Raw genomic sequence first — 22,714 nt, 5'->3', positions numbered from 1 at the left:
CAGAGCTAGTACTACCACTGCTCAGAGTTGACAGGAATTTGCTTCAGCTATCTTCATTGAGTTTTTGAATTTATGTACAACCTGCACAATTCTGAAGGTTCTACTGGTAGTTTTAATCAACATATTAGGTCTTCTCAATAGACTATGGATTTGAGGCTACTCTATTTCAGGTGAAGCGCACATCTTCATGTTAAATAAATGAGCAAAAACAGCTTACTTACTAAAAAGAATATTTTGTTTGTGGTTTTGTTGTTTTGTTTTAATTAGATGTGTTGTTTTGTTTTAATTAGATGCACAGAAGTGTAGACTTCTCACCCATAGAACTCATTTGTAATGACTTAAAGACTCAAGGTCAATAGGATATTATTGATAGCCCTATGTATACCTAAAAACAAATATTAAGGGAAATATATGAAGAAAGTTTAGTAAGAGGCAGATGCCTGGAAGAACTGAAATCTGTTTATGAGGCTTAGAGCTTAATATAGACCTTGAGAATGGTCAAAGCAAAGTGCAAAGACAACTCTACTGTGTTTATTAGGGAATGTCAGGGATCATAGCTTTAGGTCTCTACTTTTGTACCAAACTGGTATTTGGAAAGTCTTTGTCAGGAAGCAAAGAAGAATACAATACTGTATATATAATGTGCAATAATAGGGTGGTCAAATTGTGTGATCTTCTAGACTTTTATTTACTCTAGGCTGATTTTCCATCCTGTCAGGTATCTTGTCTAATAACCCCCTTTTTTTTGTTAAAATAAAGTAAAATTAATTCAGCAAAAATTTTAAAGCTTTTTGCTAAGTTCTAAGCAATAGTTACATTAATGTTTTATTAGTATGTAAATGCCAGATTACATATTTTATGTGTTAACACCAAACTAGAAAAATCTATATTAAATCACTTTTCAAAGGACAAATATAATAATACATCAGGAAAATAATTCTTGGTTTTTGAAAAGGCCATGTGTTTCTACTAAAAGAATATTTAGTGTCATTAAGAAGTTACAAAATTCAGCCAGAAACAGTAATCTGTAATCCTAACTACTCAGGAGACTGGAGATCTAATGATTGTGCTTTGAGGCCAGCAATAAATAAGAAATTACAAATTACCAGAAAAGAATGTAAGTTCTGAAAAAGTAATCATTAGTAATGTTTTAGAAAATGGCTCATTCCTTAAGGATGTCATAAAAATGAACACATTTATAATATACATTTATTACATTTATTAACGTGTATATTTTCACAACTATTGATGCCTTCTCTGTATGTACTAGTATTCATTTCAGGGCTTCCCACATGCTGAGACCACCTACTTTGATATGCCCCAGATGGAGCTGGATTAGAGAGGGTGATAATTACTATATGTCATTTCTTTTGAGAAATAAGTTGACCATGTTCTTTCTCCCTGAGAGAAGTCTGTTTGAATATTTCAGAGACCATAAACCTCTCCATACAATATCTGAGTCCTGTAGACTTTAATGTCTCATGCTTGAAAATCTACCATAATGTTATGGTTATCTAGATATGCTACTTTAACACTGAAACAGAATTTTGGGGGATTGTCTTCAGGGTCTAATTAAATTAATTAAATTAAATTAATTTAATTAAATCTTAAAAAAATAATTTCAGCAGAACCTACTGAAAATACTAGCAAGTGGAACATAACAGTATTGAAAAATTGGGCTGGGAAGGTGGCTCAGTGGTAGAGCGCTTGCCTTGCATGCCTGAGGCCCTGGGTTTGATTCCTCAGCACCACATAAGCAAAAAGAAAAAAGCCGGAAGTGGTGCTGTGGCTCAAGTGGTAGAGCACTAGCCTTGAGCTGAAGAGCTGAGGGACAGAGACCAGGCCCAGAGTTCAGGACCCACGACCGGACCTCCCACCCCACCCCCCCAAAAAAAAAGTCGAAAATTTACTTCATTTTTGATGAGATCGATTTAATGGCAAAGAATGGCCACACTTTGGAGAAAGTGATTAAAAATATGAAAAAAAGTCTTTATAAAAACTATTCTAACAGATTACATAATGATTTTATGTTGCTAATTTCAATGGTGGAATATTATATATTATATATAATATATATAATATATATTATATAAAATATAGATTATATTATATAATTATAATTATTATATATTATATAATATTCCTATATAGTCTCTTTATTACCTCCTCTGGTCTCCCACAGCAATATATGTAGCCTTTTATCTCCTGAGATCACATGCAGATTGTATAGTTCTAGATCTGGGTTCTCAAGCTTATTTCACATGTTTATTAATATATGGCTTAGTTTATTATAGTTATTATTTGCAAGCTGCTCAGTCAAGTACATGATAGTACAAAAATACAAAAATTTGCCTAATTTAAGATTGAATACAAATATTGTTCTCTGATTTTATGTTTTCTTAGAATGTGAACTTCTTTATGTATTTGGTAGAAGATTCAGGTACATAATTTTATATGATCTGGAAGAAAGGACTTTTTAAAGAGTCATAAAAATTTGATCTCAGTAGAGAATACTAGATGTATTTTGTTTTTTGTTGTTGTTGTGTGTGTATACATATATGTGTTATGTGTATGTGTACCTATATGCTTGTACTGGGTTTTGAACTCAGGGTCTGGTCTTTGTCCCTTAGCATTTTTGCACAAACCTGATGAGCCACAGCTCCACTTCTGGCTTTTTGTTGATTAATTGGAGACAAGAATTTTTCCTGCTCAGGTTGGCTTCGAACTGCAATCCTCATATTTCAGCCTTCTGAATAGCTGGGATAACAGGTATAAGTCACCATCACCTAGCATATTTGAATATTTTGATAGAACATGTAGTTTAGAATTGGAAGGAAAAGTTTGTGAACTGCCATAATGTCCTGAATGCATTTATCTTTAATTTTCTAACCTGACTGAAGACTTCCAGTTAAATTCCAGTATTGAAATTGATATATTTATCCTATGTTTACAAATGATAAAATAAAAAACTCTAGAACCATTTGTTGTCAGTGAAATTACCTAAATTTTGGTAGTACCTTCTAAATTCACAGTTCTGATAAATTTTATTTTTTTATGAGTTATTTATTCAAACTTTATAATCAGTGATTTTCATCCTCTGGTTGGACATATGCTGAATCTAAAGTATAAAATTAGTAACATTTGAATTTTTAAATTTAAGGATTTAAAGAAATATTACCCACTGCTGACTTGTCTGATTTGGCATTTACTAAGTAAAAATTCTACTTAGTTTTAAGTTTATCTAATCTCCCAGCTCTCATATTTTACTGTATAAGTAACTACTATTACATGTAATTATTCTCACATTATTCTATGTAAACTACTTTTGGCTCTGTAAGTTGTAAATTCCTAGACTGGGTGATTCCTATTTTGCTACCTTCTTTCCCTAGTTCCCAGGGTGAGTAACACAGGATGAACTAAATTTGGAATGTTTATCATTGAAAAGTAGTATGTTGTTCAGTTTTGCCAACAGCTCTCTGAGACAGATACCTTCAAATCTGTCATGGCTACTGTGAGGGTCTAGATCAAACTCGGGGACCATGTTATAGCTATATTACTTTTATATGTAAGAGGTGTTTGCTTAGCTCTTTTGGACTACTGAACCTCAATTGTGAAGCTTGTCATTTACTGGCTGCCTGTCATCATACCAAAGCAAAAAAAAAAAAAAAAAAGCCTTAATATTGTATCTTAAAAACCTTCTTCTGTAAGTTAAGTATTTTTTTCTCTTTAGCAGTTTTGAGTGTACTGTCCAGAATAATTTCAAGCTTTTTGTATGATTTTATACATGTTGAATTAAATATTTCCTCATTTCAAGTAGGAAATTACTAATTATCTTTCCTAGTGGATTTTACACTGAATTCAAGGATAAGTACCATTGTATATTGTGTGTACATTGTGTTTCTATTATTTGCAGAAACTAGGTATTCAGTATTTATTGAAGATGAAAATAAGGACATGTTAATGATACATTTTACTGAGAACCTTAGATGTCTTCACATATTATTAGATGCTCAATATTTGTTTAATAAATAATGCCAGGGGCTGGGAAGGTGGCTCAGTGGTAGAGCGCTTGCCTTGCATGCCTGAGGCCCTGGGTTCAATTCCTCAGCACCACATAAGCAAAAAGAAAAAAGCCGGAAGTGGTACTGTGGTTCAAGTGGTAGAGCGCTAGCCTTGAGCTAAAGAGCTGAGGGACAGCGCCCAGGCCCAGAGTTCAGGCCCCACAACCGGACCTAAAATAATAATAATAATAATAATAATAATGCCAATGTGATGTTTCTGGATGGTGCTATGTGAGCTCTAATAGAACCAGCAACGCTTTGCTCTTGTTCAGTCTGGCTTCAACTCAACTATCCTCCTACCTCTTAGCTCTTGAGTGCTGGAATTACAGGTATGTGCCACAGTGACTCAGTCAACAACACCCTGAAAAATTAAGGTTTATAAAAGTTAAATAGCATGTTTAACTTGCTATCGTTTGTTGTTGAAATGTTTCCAGATGGGCTTCTTTGTTTTGTTTTCAAATTACAAAACAAATATTATTCTTATATTTTGCTTCCAGTCTGAGAACTGCTACCTTATTTTGAACTAAATGATCTGTTTTGTTAAATGTGAAAATGAACTAGCTAATTTCTCAGGTCTGCTATGATTTGAAGTTACATGGTAGTTTGTGTACCTTCTCGAATACCATTTTATAGGAATTTATAGTTTATTGTAGAAATTGATTTTTCTCTTCACAATGTTCATTGAGCAGCATACAATTCATTTTTCAAATGGACAAGTGTACATTTTTAAGTATATGTGGGTAAAATATGTATTTACACAGGTAGAAAAAGAAAATTACAGGAAAATAGTACATATCTTGCTAGAATAAAAAAAGTATGAAGTCTGTAAGATATTTTGTTTTCCAGTAGCTAAAAATTCTAAAGCTATTTGAAACTAGTTTTATTTAAGCTTTTCTTTTGCTTTATAACATTCACAGTGTATATCCATGTTTTTGTTAAGAAAAGTAAAATGGTTTGGTGGACAATCAAATTAAAAACTATATTTAAGATATTCCCTGACTTCTGATTGTTTGACTTAGGTTTTATTTTGTTTTATTTATTTTTGGTTATGGGTCCTGAACTCTGGGGCCTGGATGCTGTTTCTGAGCTCTTCAGCTCAAGGCGAGTGCTCTACCACTTGAGCCACAGCACCACTTCCAGTTTTCTGGTGGTTAATTGAAGATAAGAGTCTCATGGACTTTCCTGCCTGAGGTTGGCTTTGAATCACGATCCTCAGATCTCAGCCTCCTGAGTAGGTAGGTTTACAGGTTGTGAGCCACCAGTGCCCAGCAACTTAGGATTTTTTGGACGTTGATTGTGTGACAGCGATAGAAGGTAGAAAATGTATGTCAACTTTTGAATTTTGACCTTCTCAGACTAGTGATTCAGACTCACCTCATTCTAGTTTTGGTAACAGTATTCAATATGATATATAATATATTCACTATTTTATTATAGAATAGACTTTGTGTTCAGTGATTTTTGTAGGCTAATTAAAAATTCTGAGTATGTTTAAAGTGGGGTAGGTCAAGCTATGATGTTTGATACATCAGGTACATGCGTGTATTATTGACAATATATTTTCAACTTACGAGTTTATCAGGATATAAACCTGTGTTCTAAACTGAAGAAAACTAAGACTTGTAATAGTCAAATATAGATGATTCTTTCAGAGACTAAGCCACAGAAGTTGGCACATATTTATAAGTGACTAGGCTCACATAGCAAACCTAAGATGGGCTATCACTGCACATTATTTAATGCATTGGTTGGATAATGGTATAATTCCATTTGTGGCAGAACCTTTAGTAAAGTAATAAGATAACTAGAAAATTCTAAGTATGTCAGAGATGTAAGCAATTAGAAAGTCTGGATATCATTAGACTCCTACAATTATACAGTACACCATAATTTCCAAAACAAGTTTATGCTGTAACAAGAGTTTCAGACATGAAAGTTGTTTTTAAAGAATGCATTACTGCTGGGCGTCAGTGGCTCACACCTGTAATCCTAGCTCATTAAGATGCTGAGATCTGAGGATCACGGTTCAAAGCTAGCCTGGGCAGGAAAGTCTGTGAGACTCTTATCTCCAAAAAACCACTAGAGAACCTGAAGTGGCACTGTGGCTCAAATGGTAGAGCGCTAGCCTTGAGCTGAAGAGCACAGAGACAGTGCCCAAGCCCAGAGTTCAAGCCCCATGACTGACAAAAAATCAAACAAAGGCATAACTGTTGTCTCAAACATTCTTTCAATTTTGTAAATATCATTGAACACTTAGTATTGCTAGGCATTTTAAAACGGTGTGCTTTATACATACCAGTTTCTATACTTTCTTACACTATTCTCACCTTATTTAACTTGTCCAAAGTTAACTTCTGAGTTCAAGCCCCAGGACTGGCAAAAAAAAAAAAAAATTCTTAATAGCTTATTACAAAGCATTTCTTAAGTGATCTGATTAATTTACTCCTATATTTACCGGAAATTGTAGGTTAAAAACACCTGACTGGATTAATGCTATTAAAGGAAAGGTTTATTTTGATCATCCCTTACAATATTAGTTTCAGAAAGGTAGATAAAATGCCCCCAGAATTATTTTACAAATCGATGCATATAATTCTCATTTTTTTCAATTATAAGTGAAAGAATTCATAAGAATTTCATCAAGTCTAATAGTATTGTTGACATGCTTAGGCAACATGAAATGAACAGGATATTCATAATCATGTTCTTTCATTTTAATGATTGTTAAATTTGGACTTCATGGTTGATACTCATAAATATCTGATATAAATAATAACAAACTAGCATTTGAAAAATTTAATATCAATAGTGGGGAAAATATGACAGTGTTAAATGCAAGATATTCTGTGAGTGGAGTATTTTCAAACATCTGGGACAGACAAATTCAAGGATGAACCAAAGCTACCTTTTGGCCTGTAGTTGATTTCCTTATCAATAGCATACTGTTTTCAAATATTTACCATCACAAATTTCACATATTTTAAAGCACTTTTTTGCTAATGAATTTAGTTAGCTAATCATTTTTTCCTTGTATGTGTTGAGTACCTTCCTGTTCTAGAGTTGTATTAAGTCAGGTACAAACACTTGTGTAACACTTGTGTAACAGTTTAAATGTAGTGAGAAAGAAAAAAAAACATTGAAAAAGTTCTACCAAAAGCAAAATACTGTAATAATCTCACAAATTAAAAAAATTACTGTATTATAGAAGTTGCTAATTTTTCCAACAGCACTGACATGCAGTGAATGAATCATGTTTTCATTTATGTATGAATAAAACGACCTTTATTTCTTACTCTAGTTGTCCTGAAAGCCCGTGAATTTAGAAAACATATCTATACTGGGAAATAAATTGTGGTATAGACAAAAATGGGTAGATCATGCCCTTTAATGAGGAAACAACAGCTATTTGGAAAGCCATTAAGGTGATAGGAAAATAAAATCATTGTATTTAAAAAAAAAAACAAAAAAAACTAACATGGGCTGGGAAGTTGGCTCAGTGGTAGAGTGCTTGCCTTGCATGCTATGGGGCCCTGGGTTTGATTCCTCAGCACCACATAAGCAAAAAGAAAAAAAGCCGGAAGTGGTGCTGTGGCTCAAGTGGTAGAGTGCTAGCCTTGAGCTGAAGAGCTGAGGGACAGCGCCCAGGCCCAGAGTTCAGGCCCCACAACCGGACCCAAACAAAACAAAACAAGAAAAACCAACTAACACGTTCCTTTTAAAACAGAGCAGTTAGCTATAATAGTAAACCATTAAGATGGTGGTTCCATTGTTGAAGGAATTTATTTTATTTAATTTTTTGTCGGTCATGGGGCTTGAACTCTGGGCCTGGGGGCTGTCCCTCAGCTCTTCATCTCAAAGGTAGCACTCTACCACTTGAGCCACAGCATCTCTTCCAGTTTTCTGGTGGTTTATTCGATATTAGTCTCATAGATTTTTCTGCCCTGGTGGGTTTGAACTGTGATCTTCAGGTCTCAGCCTCGGCACCTGGCTGTTGAAGGAAATTTTTTATCATGTTACAGGGATAAAAAAAAGATCAGGAAGTTCAAAGACTTTGTCCTCTGATATTGTTTGTGGAGGAAAGGTGTTCACAGGTTTTCAGGTAAGCACAAACACTTAACATTTCCTTGGGAAATTACTAATGATAGGAAGGGCTTTTCAGTGATACTAGCTATCTTGCTTAAGTGACATCAATAATCTACTGCCTTGAAGGACCATTTCTCTAAATCTATAATGTGAATTTTAGTGTCAAGGAGATCAGATTATATTAAGATAATGTGAAAAATGACTCAGTTCTACAGTGCTTTATTTCTCCCTATCTCATTTATTTTTATTGCAGAAAGTATATTTTGAGCTTATTTAAAACCACTCCACATATTAGGATTACCACAAAAGATTATTTTTTCCTGAAATGAATAAAAAAGGACAGATTGAGAATTCATTTAACATCCTCTACATGGCCATTCAAGAGTTATGTAAGTAAACCAATAAGAAAACATGTTCTCATTCAAAAATCAGGACATTCAACAGCATTTAGTGCACTGATTGGAATAGTGATACAACTGGGTTTATGATGACATCTTCAGTAGAGTAACAAGAATATGGGAGATTGAAACATGTCAAGGACTTTATAAAACAATCATGTAATCACTGGACATCATTAGACTCCTCTTAAAATTAAGAAAGAACCAAAGCAATTTGTCTTCCGCTCATTCAGAACCTAGTGGGGAGGCCAAGGTCTGCATGGCCCAGGGCAGACCTTACAAATACTACTTCTGTTAATTTTGTAAGAAACCTGTACCATTTGACAGTAAAACGTGGCAATTTAGTGACATCTTGTGGCCAAACCTTTTCTGTGAGCTTCCTATGTCCTATGTCATTGGATTGGCTTTACAGTAATGCACTTCCAAATGGAAAACATATTTCTGAATATACCTGAAGACAGTTTTTCTTGGAAAATTAAGCTCATTTAAAGGACTTATTGCAATCCATTTCTGGATCCTCCTCCTGCTTCCCACTTCCCCCTCTCCCTGTCCCTCTTTCCCTCCTTCCCCCTCCATGCCTAGATGATATCTTTTTGGTGATTTATTGGAGATAGGAGTTTCACAAACATTCCTGCTTAGGCTAGCTTTGAACCTCTGATCTCCATCTCCTGAGTGGCTAGGATGACAGGCACCAGCCAGTGCTAGGCAATGATCCTCAACGTTTTTTGCATTCTCCATAAGTGGACTTTATATTTAAATATATAAATATTATATGTAATATTTATATTGTAAATGCATTTATATAAATATATATTTAAGAATTCTTATTTATCCTGAGTGTTACATAGTACATTGCTCTGTAACATAATATCTCTGGATTCTAAGCTAAGAGAACTTTGAAATATTGGTGCTTGTCTTACTCAGCTTTGTGGGCTACTTAGGAGGATTTCTTTTGGCTCACAAGTTTACAGGTTCAAGTGAAGATCAAGCAGACCATTGCTTTGATTCTCTGGGGTGTAGCACATCACGGTGGAAGTGCTTGTAGGGTCAGGCGTGCACATCCTGATGGATGCAGGGACAGTTTGGGGTCCTACAACACCTTTCAAAGACAAATCCGAATAAACGGAAGACTAAGCTCCATATCCTAAAAGTTTTACATCCTTTCAGCAGTGCGTCCTGGGACCAAAGTCTTTAATGCAAAGTCCTCTGGAGGATGTGATCTATATTCAAGCCACAGTGATTCTGGTACCACAAAATGTAATTACTAGAATGTCAACAAATTTAGGTAGTCACCAAACTTTATTCAAACTTATTGGATTTGAATAAAATTTAAAAAGCAATTTTCTGATAGGTTATTCATTAAAGATGTATTTTAGCACTAAATTACTATTTGGTTTTTATAGCATTAAAATATATGTGTCTTAATCAAGAATGTCTTTTAAATGCTGACTGCACAATACTTTTATTCCTCTGTACACATGAATATAAATATGACTTCATGATAATATAAAGATAATTCTAAATAAGAGTAAGATTAAGATAGTCAAGTAATAAAGCAAGGTGCCAGAGGCTCATGCCTATGATGCTTGCCTAGCAGGCACAATGCCTGGGTTTTAAATACTCCTCCCCATTGCAAAACAAAACACTGCTTTTCTTTTGAGTAACAGATCACCAGAAAGAATAAGTAGACAGTGATGAATTTTCTGTACAAAGGAGAGGGAAGTGCTAGATGCAGGGAACATGAGTGGATGCCAGCAATGGGACTTGGAGCTGTATTCCTGGCTTCAGCAAAATCCTCATTGGAGAGATTAAGGAACGTCATTGGATCCAGACAAGGGAGGGGACAGAAAGTCAGAACTCAAAAAACAAAAACCCAAACCACAAAACACTATTGTTATCCACATCCCTTTCTTCCCCAAGCAGATGATTCTCTCTTTGTTGGCCTTGCAATCCATCTTTATTAATGTTATATTGATGATGGATGACAAATATGCTGAAATGAAGCTCTGATTTGCCACTTTGTCATTTGCAAATGTGGAAAAGATGGCTTTGCTACTAACACAGTCATTACTTTATTAGAAGAAGAAGCCTCATGGAAGATCTATTAACAATTTAAATATGAATAATTTTATTGGTACAAAAGGTTGGGGATATAGAGAGGAGAAGCTTTGTGAAATGTAAATATTTAAAGATCATCCATAGAGTTGGCAAATGTTTGATGTCAAAACTTCTCCCTGTACCCCCTTCTACTTACAGGGGACACCAACAATCAATCTTCTCTTTGTTTCCCACTGAGCTCAAAGGAGGTCACACATTCTTGAATACATTTTTCTGGGCACCCTTCCTAATCAACTGGCATTTGAAAGAAAGAGAAAAAAAAAGTCTCTCAGATTTAGAAGTCTTCTGTATTTCCCAGGGGGGCTGAAGAGGAGAATCTGCTGGTTATATTCTTCCAAGGGGACTCAATCCTTGTATTATGGCTAATATGGTCAATTATTTAATCATGTTTATTTTTTATTTCTTTTTTGGGGGAGGGGTCCAGTTGTGGGGCCTGAACTCTGGGCCTGGGCCCTGTCCCTCAGCTCTTCAGCTCAAGGATAGCACTCTACCACTTGAGTCACAGCACCACTTCCGGCTTTTTTTCTTTTTGCTTATGTGGTGCTGAGGAATCGAACCCAGGGCCTCATGCATGCAAGGCAAGCGCTCTACCACTGAGCCACCTTCCCAGCCCTATTTTTTATTTCAGTGGCACTTGATTGTATTCCACAGATGTGCAATAGAGCTGTCAATAGAGCTGTTTATAATATAGATGTATTTATTTAATGTCTTATATTTCTCAACAATGGGATTTTGAACTCAGGGCCTCATACTTTCTACGCAGTTAATATATCTTTTACTAGGAGACAATATTGCCACAAATGACCCAGGTTGATCATGTATATAGAGATTTTTATAGAGTTTTTATAGTTTTTTATGGTTTTGTAATTGAAATCTATGTTTCTAATATTGGTGAGTATCAGTTAGGTATAGGAGGAAATTCAGAGGAAATTTAAAATAGAGGACGCAATCACAAGATTTGAGAGAAAACATTGTAACTAAATGTTCCAGCTTAAAGGTAGCCCATCCAGGTAACAAAGTGTCACAAGGTAGGTTTATTGAATACCCCACACATTCAAAGACTAATGAAAGTCAGTGAATAGTTCCTAGACCAAGAAGTCTTTAATTTGCCTGCTTACACTAGATGTCAAATGTAAATTAGCAAATATCCACCCCCCCTGCCCCAAATTTGGGCTTGTTCCAGGGGAGGAATTTAATTTCATCCAAGACCTTATAGTTCAATAAAATCTTGTGCTGGCTTCATACCTGTGGCTCAGGTCTGTAATACTACTTACTCAGGTGGTTAAGATCTGAAGATCATGGTTCAAAGCCAAGTCATGTAGCAAAGTCCTTGAAAAGTCATTGATCTCTTAAGAGCTTTATCTTTTAGAAGCCACCAAAACAAAAAACAAAAAACAGAATTGAAGTGAAGGTGCAACTCAAGTGGTAGAGATTTAGCTGTGAGTTAAAAAGCTCAGGGACAGCTTCCAGGCCCTGAATTCAAGCCTGAAGACCAACCCCATCCCCTATACCACCCCCCCCTCCCACACACACCAAGTAAGCATGATGGGAAAAGATAATTATCATTCTCACCCTAGAGATGATCAACTTTCATACTATTGAAAGCATATTCCTTTCCTAATAAACTTTCCTGTCATATATATTATTCTCTCCCAAAGCAAGGATGGAAGTAGACAGCCCAGCTGACTCTCTAACACGTGTCTAATATTCTTATATGAACAGTCGCTGTATGCTCCAATTAAAGACTGGAGGCTTAATCTAGTAAAAGTGTGACACTCAGGAGCAGGAAGCTTTGGAACTCTGGCTTCAATCATATGAGAATTCAGTCTTGAGAAAACAGAGAAGCCATATTTTGAAAGGTCCAATTGCGGTCTTTATTGGAGAGCCAGCGTTGGCAGGTGGTCGTCCTTCTCAAAAACCTGCAGCTCAGAATCAAGCTTGAACAAAAGTTTTAAAGACAACCCCCCCCATCTTTGGGTATATATAAGGCAGTAGCTTGGGGGCCAACTTAAACTTTCCACAATAGAGGGGTATATGCCTCAAATTTTCCATTTAGGGAGATAATCAGAGGCAAGCAGGAGTTAATGGAGACAGAATCCACATTCTCAGTAGTGAAGCTTTCCAACAGCTGAACAGCATGATGTCTGCAATTCATTGAATGGCCTCTCTCACCTCTAGGCTTTTCAGAGCTGGGGGAAGCTCCCTACACCCAGGAAGCACTAGGATGGCTGTGAGAACAAGGCCATGTGGCTTAGGCCCAGTCTCCTTACTTCACAATATGATCGACACAATGAGAAAATATTAAAGGAAGAAAGGTGAGCAAATGCAGTCATTTTGTTCAATGTACACTGTGTAAACAATGAGCTACATAACTTGTGGGTAGGGACTGGAGGGAGAAAATGGGAGAGAGAATGAAGAAAGGGGTGACATATCAAGAAGCATTGTGCTTATAACCATACTTATGGAATTGAAACGCTTTATACAGCAATTAATAATTACAACTAAAAAATGTCAAAGGAGAAATTTTAAAGTCAGATCAGTGTTGCGCACAGAGCATTATGTTCTCTACTTGGGAAGTTGTTTAAAAATTTTCAAAACAAATAATTGAAAAAGTATTACTAAAAATAATCAGGAGAAAAAATGTGTATTTCATATCACGTAATCTTCTCCGTTTAGTGGAAACCTGCCAGTTTGTAGTTCAAAGCTACTTAATTTACTACAGCAATGATTCTCAAACTTTATTGTGTATTAAAATCTTGAAAGTCTTGCTAGAGTGCTCCTCTAGACTTTCTCCCCCAAAATGTGCCTTTCTTAGTGAATGACGATATTGATACATCTGTCTGAGGAGCAACTTTGAGAATTATTGGCCCATATAATCTGTATTCAAGTCAATGTTATTGCCTCAGTGGCCAAAAACTTAATTTCTAAGCGCCATAATGGACTTGAGCATCAGGTGACTACAGCCAGGCATGGTAACGCATACCTATCATCCCAGCATTTGGGAAGCTGAAGCAGAAGGATCATGAGTTTCAGATGACCTTCCTCCATATAGCAAGACACTGATGACAGAAAGAGAAAGAAAGGAGGAGCAGGAAGCAGAGGGAGGAAGGAAGGGAATAAAATATAGACACTAGGTCGAACGTGCTATTTTGGCATTTTGATGGATGATGAGGACTGTACAGAAACTCTTAGAGGTGAAATTCCAATTCCTTACTCGCACCCCAGGGTGATCAGCTCCTAAACTAGAAGCAGATGGGTGGAGACTTGGACAATAGGTTACCAGACCTGCCAGACCTGAACCAAGTTCCTTGGGACCCTGCCCTCTATGACCCTGTTAGGCCCCATCACCACTGCTACCATCATGCCCTGTCTTGTGTCTCCTGACTCTCCTCAGGTCACCAGGCGTCCCTCTTCTCCTCCCCATTAGAGTTGATCTGGTTTCTTGGGATTGTTTTTCTGCTCTCTCATTTCTTTCTCATGAGTCAGTCAGTTTCCTAGCAGTATTAGGTGAATTTGAGGCTGCATGTTTTGAGGGGACATATGTCCGCCTATGGTCGCTAACTTTGTAATAAAGACTCCAGATTCAACCTCTCAAAATGTGGCTTCTATGTATCTTGTGATACATAGAAAGGCAGGGAGAGACCGAGGAAGGAAGGAGAAGAAAGAAATGAGCACTGAATATCACTTTGTTTCCACAGACAGACATATAGGAGTTTTGACTGACATTTGGCTCCTGTCCAAATGATTCCAGTAAAAAATGTCTTGTTAAACCTCTTTTGTTGACTTCATAGTGTTAAGACAGCCTTCTGTACTTCCTTTAAGATAGCTCCTACACATGGTGAAGATGAACCTATGGGAATCTGTTTAATGTTTTATTTTTATTTCTGTCAAAGATAGCAGATTAAAAGGTGGGTGACCTGCAGGACAGATCAGGACAGACAGATGAGTCTTTTCAACACCAAATGTGTTTAAGACTTTAAGTTCTAGTATTCTTTCTTTTCTTTTTTTTTTTAGTAAGTTTTTTTATTGTGAGAATACTGTACAGAGGGGTTAGAATTACATGAGCCAGGGAATGAGTACATTTCTTATCCAGCATTGTTGCTTCCTCCTTTGTTTTCCCCCATCATCCCTTCCCTCCCATCTCCACAACTACACTCCCCCTCCCCAAATTGGAAAGTTCGTTTTTCGACATAGCGTCTTGTACATCTCATTGTTGCAATGGGTCAACCTGTATTCTTTCAATGCCCTATGAGGGAGAAAAAATGAGGAAGATGTATTTACTACAAATGGAACTTAAAACTTATTGGGTGATATGAAAAGTAACTTGATATGTAAGATGTTTAAGGAAATGTACTATAAGGTAGGTAGCAAGTACTATTCCATTTCTTATTTGGAAATATGGCTATATAGACATTTGAAGTCATTTAGATTTTTCAGGAAGAAGTGGATACATTTAGGATTTTTTTTTTTTTTTTTGCTGCAGTTGTATGTGGTCTAAGCGGCTTCAGGGATCCATATGCTGCTGCTGTGTGATGCCATCCCTTGGTAATTCTCAGGAGAGGGGTGATCTAAAATGAGCAAGTGTGATCCCCCTTATTCTTCCATTTTTGAAGTGTAATCTTCTCACAAACTTTCGCCATCCACTGCTTCTCAAATTCTCCTGCATCATTGATCCATAAGGAATAAGGAAACAAACAAACAAAAAAAGAGCCTGTGCAAAGGTCATGGGGCATGCTAACCTCTACCACAGAATTCAGTGTTATTACTGTTATATAGCCAGATGCAAATATGTCAACTATTGATTACAATGATTTGTCTTTTGTTTACCCATTTGAAACATTGGCTTTTCATTATGATTATGGAAGGCCACTAGGAACTTAGGATAAAACCTCACAGGTGATGACATTCTCTTTGTCCTGTAGGAGGACCATACTTGGGGCTGTGCCATCTATAAAATCTACTGTTGAAAGTTGTCAGGGTTGGATCTAGGCATAGTGAATGACTGGCTCCAGTGGAAAATGCCTTTTCTCTATTGCATGGTGAAATGAGTAACAAACACATGCATCAAAGGATTTAAAGATTAATAATTGTTTTAAGGTAGAGTGCTTACATAGCATGTGGTAGGTCCTAGGTTCAAACTTCATGGGTGCATCCACACCCTCATAGACTACCCACAAAAAATAAATCAATACATTTTTTTAAAAAAAAAAAGCAGCCAATTTCACTAAGAAGTGTGAGTTTCCTTGAGTGTTCATTTTAACCAAAATGTCTGTATTTTCACATAAAGACTTGACAGTGGAAGGTCGGGAAATATTCTAGGATATTTTTGTGCTTTCTTTTAATTAAGGAAATTTATTTCTTAATTGTAGAAAAAATGTTATGCACCAAGGCATTTTTAAGTGAGAAGATATGAAAACACTAACACCTTAGATATTCAACCTAATGGCACGATGTTTTTCTTTTAACATAGCTGTGCATTTTAAGCATAACTCAGTTTGCATTTCAGAACATTGAAGATTAGATACAAGTTTTTGAAGAAGAAGGTAATTGCTAATAAAAGAACAGTTAGAATATGGGAAAATAGGTACAATATTGTCCTCTTTTTTGTTTGTGGTTAACAATGTATTTGGACAATGATAAAAGGTGTGACATTGATCAAGATGATATTGATCAAGATGCCATATACTAACATGTTGCATTTCAGATCCCTTGGACAACTATTTAACTACTTTCTATTAAAAAAAAAACAACATAAAATTTTCACTGTAAAAAATGGTTTAGAAAAAAAATAAATGTTTTTGGATATGTATGACATGAAAAGTGAGGCCCATTAGAAAAATAGCACAGTAAAATTTGCCAACATTTTATTGATCTGTAATAATTAAGGAGCATGATACAATTTTGCACTAAAATTTCCAAGATACTATTCAAATTGGTTCCCCTTTGGATTGAGAAAATACTTAGGAGCCGTCCCCTGACCTGCAGTCCGTATTGCCACAGAGCAGGGAACAATTCTATCTGTGGCCACAGGGTGGCGATGTTGGTGCACAAATCCACTTTGCCAGGAGGCAGGAATGCTGAGTTCTCCTCTGGGAACATGGATTTTCTTTGTCTACACTCTCTTGTTCCTTTTATTTTACAATACCTTATCATAAACTAGTGATTTCCATTTCCTGGTATAAGTTCATAAATGTGTGCAGCACACTTTCTTCTGGTAGAGAACATTAAAGCCTTTATGAATCTGGTACCTCTAAATGTTCAAATGTAACATAATGCCTTTAACACCAAGTCTCCATACTACAACCAGGAATCCCTGTAGTGCTAAGTAAACTAGCTTCCATATATAACACTCTAAAGAGAGCCATTAGGGCACATAAAATAATAGCAAATACCACCACAGCTTATAGGTTTCACTCAAGAATGAAATGGCACTCCTTGTAAATAGCATTCATGAGTTCACACGCAGATCTAGCTGTTCATTCATCCCATGAATGTGAAGTGTCACTCTGTGCCAGTCAGTGGTTCTGGATATGCAGCCAGAGACAAACACGTTTTATACTTGCCTAGAGCAGCAAGGTGGCACTAAAAATAGTACAAGTACACACTATGCAAGCGAGCTAACAAATGAGCTACAATGAAATCATATGAGCTGATACATGTGGGAAGACAAAATGTCAATTGACGAGTGTTACCACAGATGGGATAGCATTTCAGATTCGGCAAGATCAAGGATCAGAAACTGTGCACAGATTTATAATGCTTGAGCAGGTTAAAGAGGGTGGAATTACTGTAGCAGAAGATGATTGGTCCAATTAGCAGCCCTCTTGCCCTCTCTCCCTTCCTTCTTTTCTTCTTTCCCTCCTCCCTCCCTCCCTCCCTCCCTCCCTCCCTTCCTTCCTTCCTCCTCCCTTCCTTCCTCCCCTTGCTCCCTTTCTCTCTATCCTCCCTTTCTCCTTCTTTCCCTTCTTCCCTTTCCTCTGTCCCTTTCTCTCTCCCTTTCTTCCTTCCCTTTCTCTCTTCCATTTTCCTTCTTGTCTTTTTCTTTTTGGTGTGGAGTCTTTACTCCAAGGCCACTCTGGTTCTAGATAGTGTAGATTTTTTTCACTTAATTATATTCACTTCAAATTCATAATATTTGTCATATTAGCAGGGTAATAAAATGTTTCAACATATTTATAGATTATGTAATGTTTAAATCAGTTTGAACTTATCTGTCTCCTAAAACACTTTATGATGAAAATTTCCCATACACTTTGTTATAGACTTTTGAAGTGTTTATTGTTATTTATAGTCACTACACTGCAATGTCACAAAGGAACTTCTGTTCTATCTAACTTGTAACTTGGTATGAGGTAATACCACCCTTCCTTTTCTACATTTTATTCAAAGCTTTGTGAAGAGCACATGCACTGATAATTCCAATACCTTTCTTAACTACGCAGAATGTGTGGAGAAGAATGTTTATGCATTGAAGTGACCAGAGGAACACAAATTTGGCTACATGTTTCTTAATGAGTAATTATATCCACATAGCAACCACAGAGCAGTAATGTAAGGAAAAGAGAAAGGACAGGTTCATAGTAGATATTAATGATAGACATGACGTTAAGACATAGAGTTCCTTCAGGCTGATGGTACTTGCAAAGTATACTCAGGACATCTGGTAAAAATTTTACAGAAATAAATGTATGAGAATTTGTTTAAAATATATAGCTTTTGAGAGATTAATTTTCTTAATATTTAAAAAAATGTATATGTCAAAGAAATTTTGAGATAAAGATCTTACTGCATCTATACTACTTTTGATGTTCTCCTTTCATTGGTGTGATTTCAAGTCTTCATCTTCAAAACTAAGTAGCAAAAACAATACTGGAGGCATGGCTCAAGCAGTAAAGCACCAATGGAACAAGCAAGCCAAGAAAGTGGGAGGTCCAGAGTTAAACCAGGCCTTTATCTCTTATTTTCAGCAATTTAATTATGATGCTTTTAGTGTAGTTTCCTTCCTTCCTTTTTTTTTCTTTCCTTCCTCTTTTTCCTTTTCTTGTTTGCCTTTTGTTGTTTCTTGGGATTTGTTAAGCTTTCTGAATCTTTGAGATTATGGTTTTTATTTAATAATAGTAGAATTCTGCAATTATTTCATCAATTATTTTTATTTTACCCTTCTCCATCTTTTATTTACGACAGAGCCAATAGTCTCATAGAATTATGAAGCTCTGTTTTGCATATATTTTTCATTTTTCTTTCCATTGTTTGTTTATAGTTTTTATTGTATCTTCCACTTCCTATTTTCCATGTGAACACTGTAGTCTACCTTATCCAATGAATTTTACATTGCAATGTAATTTTTGCTAATAAAAGTCTCATATCTTCAATGTCTTTCTTCATGGAATTTATGTTTTCTTTAATTTAAAACACATCTTTATTAACAATGAGATGTACAAGATGTTATGTTGTAAAGTGAACTTCACAACTTTGGAATGGGGGGGGTGGAAGGAGGGGGGGATGGGAAGGGATGGGAAGGGGAAACAAAGGAGGAGGCAACAGTGCTTGATGAGAAATATACTCATTACCTTGCTCATGTAACTGTAACCCCTCTGTATGGTATTTTCACACACACAAAAATGTAATCCCCCTCCAAAAAAATACATCTTTATTTTTCAGTTTAACTCTTTTGAAGTCTTTACCTACTGTTTCCATAATCTCCATCAGTCATCTTTCTGTCAGTATCCAGAGAATAGTATCAGAAGAAAATAACACAATATAGATATACTAATATAACAATATGTAAGAACAATATAGACAGAGCAAAAAAGAACATAGATTTTTTTTTCCTTGGGCTAAAGTTTATATTTTTCTTCTTCTTGGCATGTTTATTAATATTTGATTGGATGAAGGCAGTATGAAGTTCTCATGTTGATTGGTAGTTTTTATTATATTCCCTTAGTGAGATCTGTGATTTGTTTGGGCCAGTAGCTATACTACCTGAAAATAAGCACTGTCCTTTCTAGACTTACTGGAAACTGTATTTCGGTTGGTAAATAGAGACATTCATTTAAGGCTAGTGTATTCCCATCTTTTCCAGGAAATCTACAGAATGCTCAGTGTATTAGTTTACTGGGCTGCCCTAATGAAATACTATAGACTGAGTGGGTTAAACAGAAATTTATTTTTGTACATTTTTCAAAGCCTGGAATTTGAAGATTAAGGTCTTGGCTTGGTTGGTTCTGATATAGATAGATGACATTGTATTTTCTGTTTTTTTCTTCTTTCTATGCATACTTAAAAAGAAATTAGTAGGGAAAATAAGAGAGTAAGAGGGAGATGGGGGAAAGAGACAGAAGGAGAGAGAGAGAGACTCTGATATTACTTTGTTTTCTGGTACAGAAACTAGTCAACTTGATTATGAAACCAACAAACAGAAATAGGATGTCTCCTTACTTAAAATCTGTTTTTAGAGTATTTGTTAGTTGAAGTTGAATTACATCAAGTGTTCTTGCCCCCAGTACCATTAGGATAAGCATATTCTTATCCATGTCTAATCTAGTCTCATCTTCAGACTCATTCTGCTACTGTTCTGTTTTTTTTGTTTGTTTGTTTTTGGGTCCGGTCGTGGGGCCTGAACTCTGGGCCTGGGTGCTGTCCCTCAGCTCTTCAGCTCAAGGCTAGCGTTCTACCACTTGAGCCACAGCGCCACTTCTGGCTTTTTTCTTTTTGCTTATGTGGTGCTGAGGAATCGAACCCAGGGCCTCAGGCATGCAAGGCAAGCGCTCTACCACTGAGCCACCTTCCCAGCCCCTCTGCTGCTGTTCTATTGATGTCCTAGGTCAGTCACAAGATTTCAGTATTAAAATAAGGCAAATATTAGATGTATCTGTATCATACATGACTCATCATAAAAGTTTCTTCCATTGTGAAATCTTTTTAGATGCCATCTATAACGTTTTCTTCTTGTGATTCATACAACATTGGAAGTAAATACTCTAGCTTAGTATTTAACAAGTGAATAATCTACAGATGGATAACCTATAACTACTGGGCCAAATACTATAAGCTACTACTTTCAATAAATAAAGTTTTGTTGGAATACATCTATGGTTATTCACATGCATATTGCACTGGTTCTGCTCAGAGCTGAATCATTGGACCATGTCATGTGTTCTGCAAAGCCTACAACACTGTATTAATCATTACAGAGAAAGCTTACCAAGACTAGCCACATGTGTAAATCACACACACACACACACACACACACACACACACACACACACAATCTTTTATTACTGAGATTTGAACTCAGGGCCTCACACTTGTGAGATAGCCACTCAAACCACTTGAACCTCACCTCTAGCCCTCATGGGTTTAATGTTATTGACTTTTTCAACACTTTATCATATAATACATGTTTTCTCAGTCTCAACAGTATGAATATTTATAGTTAAGAAATTCTTAGTTTTGAAGTGTGTGTGTGCACACACACGTGCATGCACATGTGCACATCAGGTTCATGTTCTAGGTTCATGTTCTAGGCACTGTGGTATGCTTTTCAGTGTATCTAGCCTTTTCTTTGCTAGGTTTGACTTGATTTTTGTGCAAGTTGGAATCACACAGGTGCAAGTACGGGAAAGGCTTCTCTCAGTTTTTAAAGTTATACACTTGCTACAGACACACACTGAGTGTTGAGTCCAAGGTTTAGTGTGCATCAATTTAACTTAAGGCTTTGTTATAAGGTAAGTTGGCAACCTTCATTCCAGACTGTCATCAGAATTAGTTTGAGTCTAAGAATGTGTTTTCTAGAACTTTCTCAGTTATCTCTGTGCAGCAAGTCCTGGATGGATAATTTGAGATTTGCTGTGCATAGTAGAGTAATGTATTATGCTTAGCTCTGGTAACACTATTACTTCAAGTAAATGATTTTATTATAATGTAGTAAATTTGAGAAGACCATGAGGCATAATCACAAGATGGGAACCAAAATTAAAATGAGGACTAAATAATACAGAAAAAAAATTGTCTTGCTCAAGCTTTACTGAGAAGTGATTTTTGTGTGTTTTCAAACTTTGTTTTTGTTTTTGCTTGTGTTGAGGCTTGCCTCTGGGCCTGGGCGCTGTCCCTGAGGTCCTTTTTGCTCAAAGTTATTCCTCTACCACTTGAGCCATAGCACTGCTTCTGGCTTTTTCTGTGATTGAATTGGATTTCAGAGTCTCACAGACTTTCCTGCCTGGGCCAGCTTTGAACTGTGATCCTCAAATCTCAGCTAGGATTACAGCAACTTGTAAATATAATTTTTCATTCTTACATCAGTTTGCCTATTGGTTTTAAGTATTCATTGCTTAGTAGATTTACCTATACTTGTTGTTGTTGTTATTCACGAGGCTTGAGCTCAAGGCCTGGGCACTGGCATTCTATCACTTTGAGTCACAGCATCACTTGAAATTATTTGAGTGGTTAATTGGAGATAAGAGTCTCATGGGGACTTTCCTGCCCCAACTGGCTTTGAACCATGATGCTCAGATCTCAGCCTCCTGAGTAAGTAGGATTACAGATGTGAGCCACTGGCACCTGGCTTTAAACTTAAAAAAATTATCTTTAAATAGTCGTACAAAGGAGTTGCCATTTAATAAAGCAGTTTATGGATCAAGAAAATGTAGTATCTATATGCAATGGAATTCTACGCCTCCATCAGAAAGAATGACATCGCTCCATTTGTTAGGAAATGGAAAGACTTGGAAAAAAATTGTATTAAGTGAAGTAAGCCAGGCCCAAAGAAACATAGGTCCCAAGGTTTCCGTTATTTGTAATAACTAGTATATGTCTGGGACAAGCAGAAAAAGTCAAAGCTATGTACATATGACCAGGTAAGATGATGTTAAGCAAAATGAACCCCAATATAGGGACACAATTGGTTTTTTCTTTCTTGCTATTGTTTCTAATGTATTTATAATGTACCACGTGAGTTTTTTGTTTCTTTGTATGTTCCTCCCCTACGGTATAACCCCTGTTTCACTGTATTTGATGTCAGTGCCCTGAATCTTGTATATACACTTTTCTAATTTG

The sequence above is a fragment of the Dipodomys merriami genome, unplaced genomic scaffold (assembly GCF_024711535.1).
Source record: "Dipodomys merriami isolate MVZ:Mamm:240054 unplaced genomic scaffold, mDipMer1.0.p SCAF_2, whole genome shotgun sequence".
Taxonomy (NCBI): Eukaryota; Metazoa; Chordata; class Mammalia; order Rodentia; family Heteromyidae; genus Dipodomys; species Dipodomys merriami.
This window is presented reverse-complemented; position numbering follows the sequence as displayed.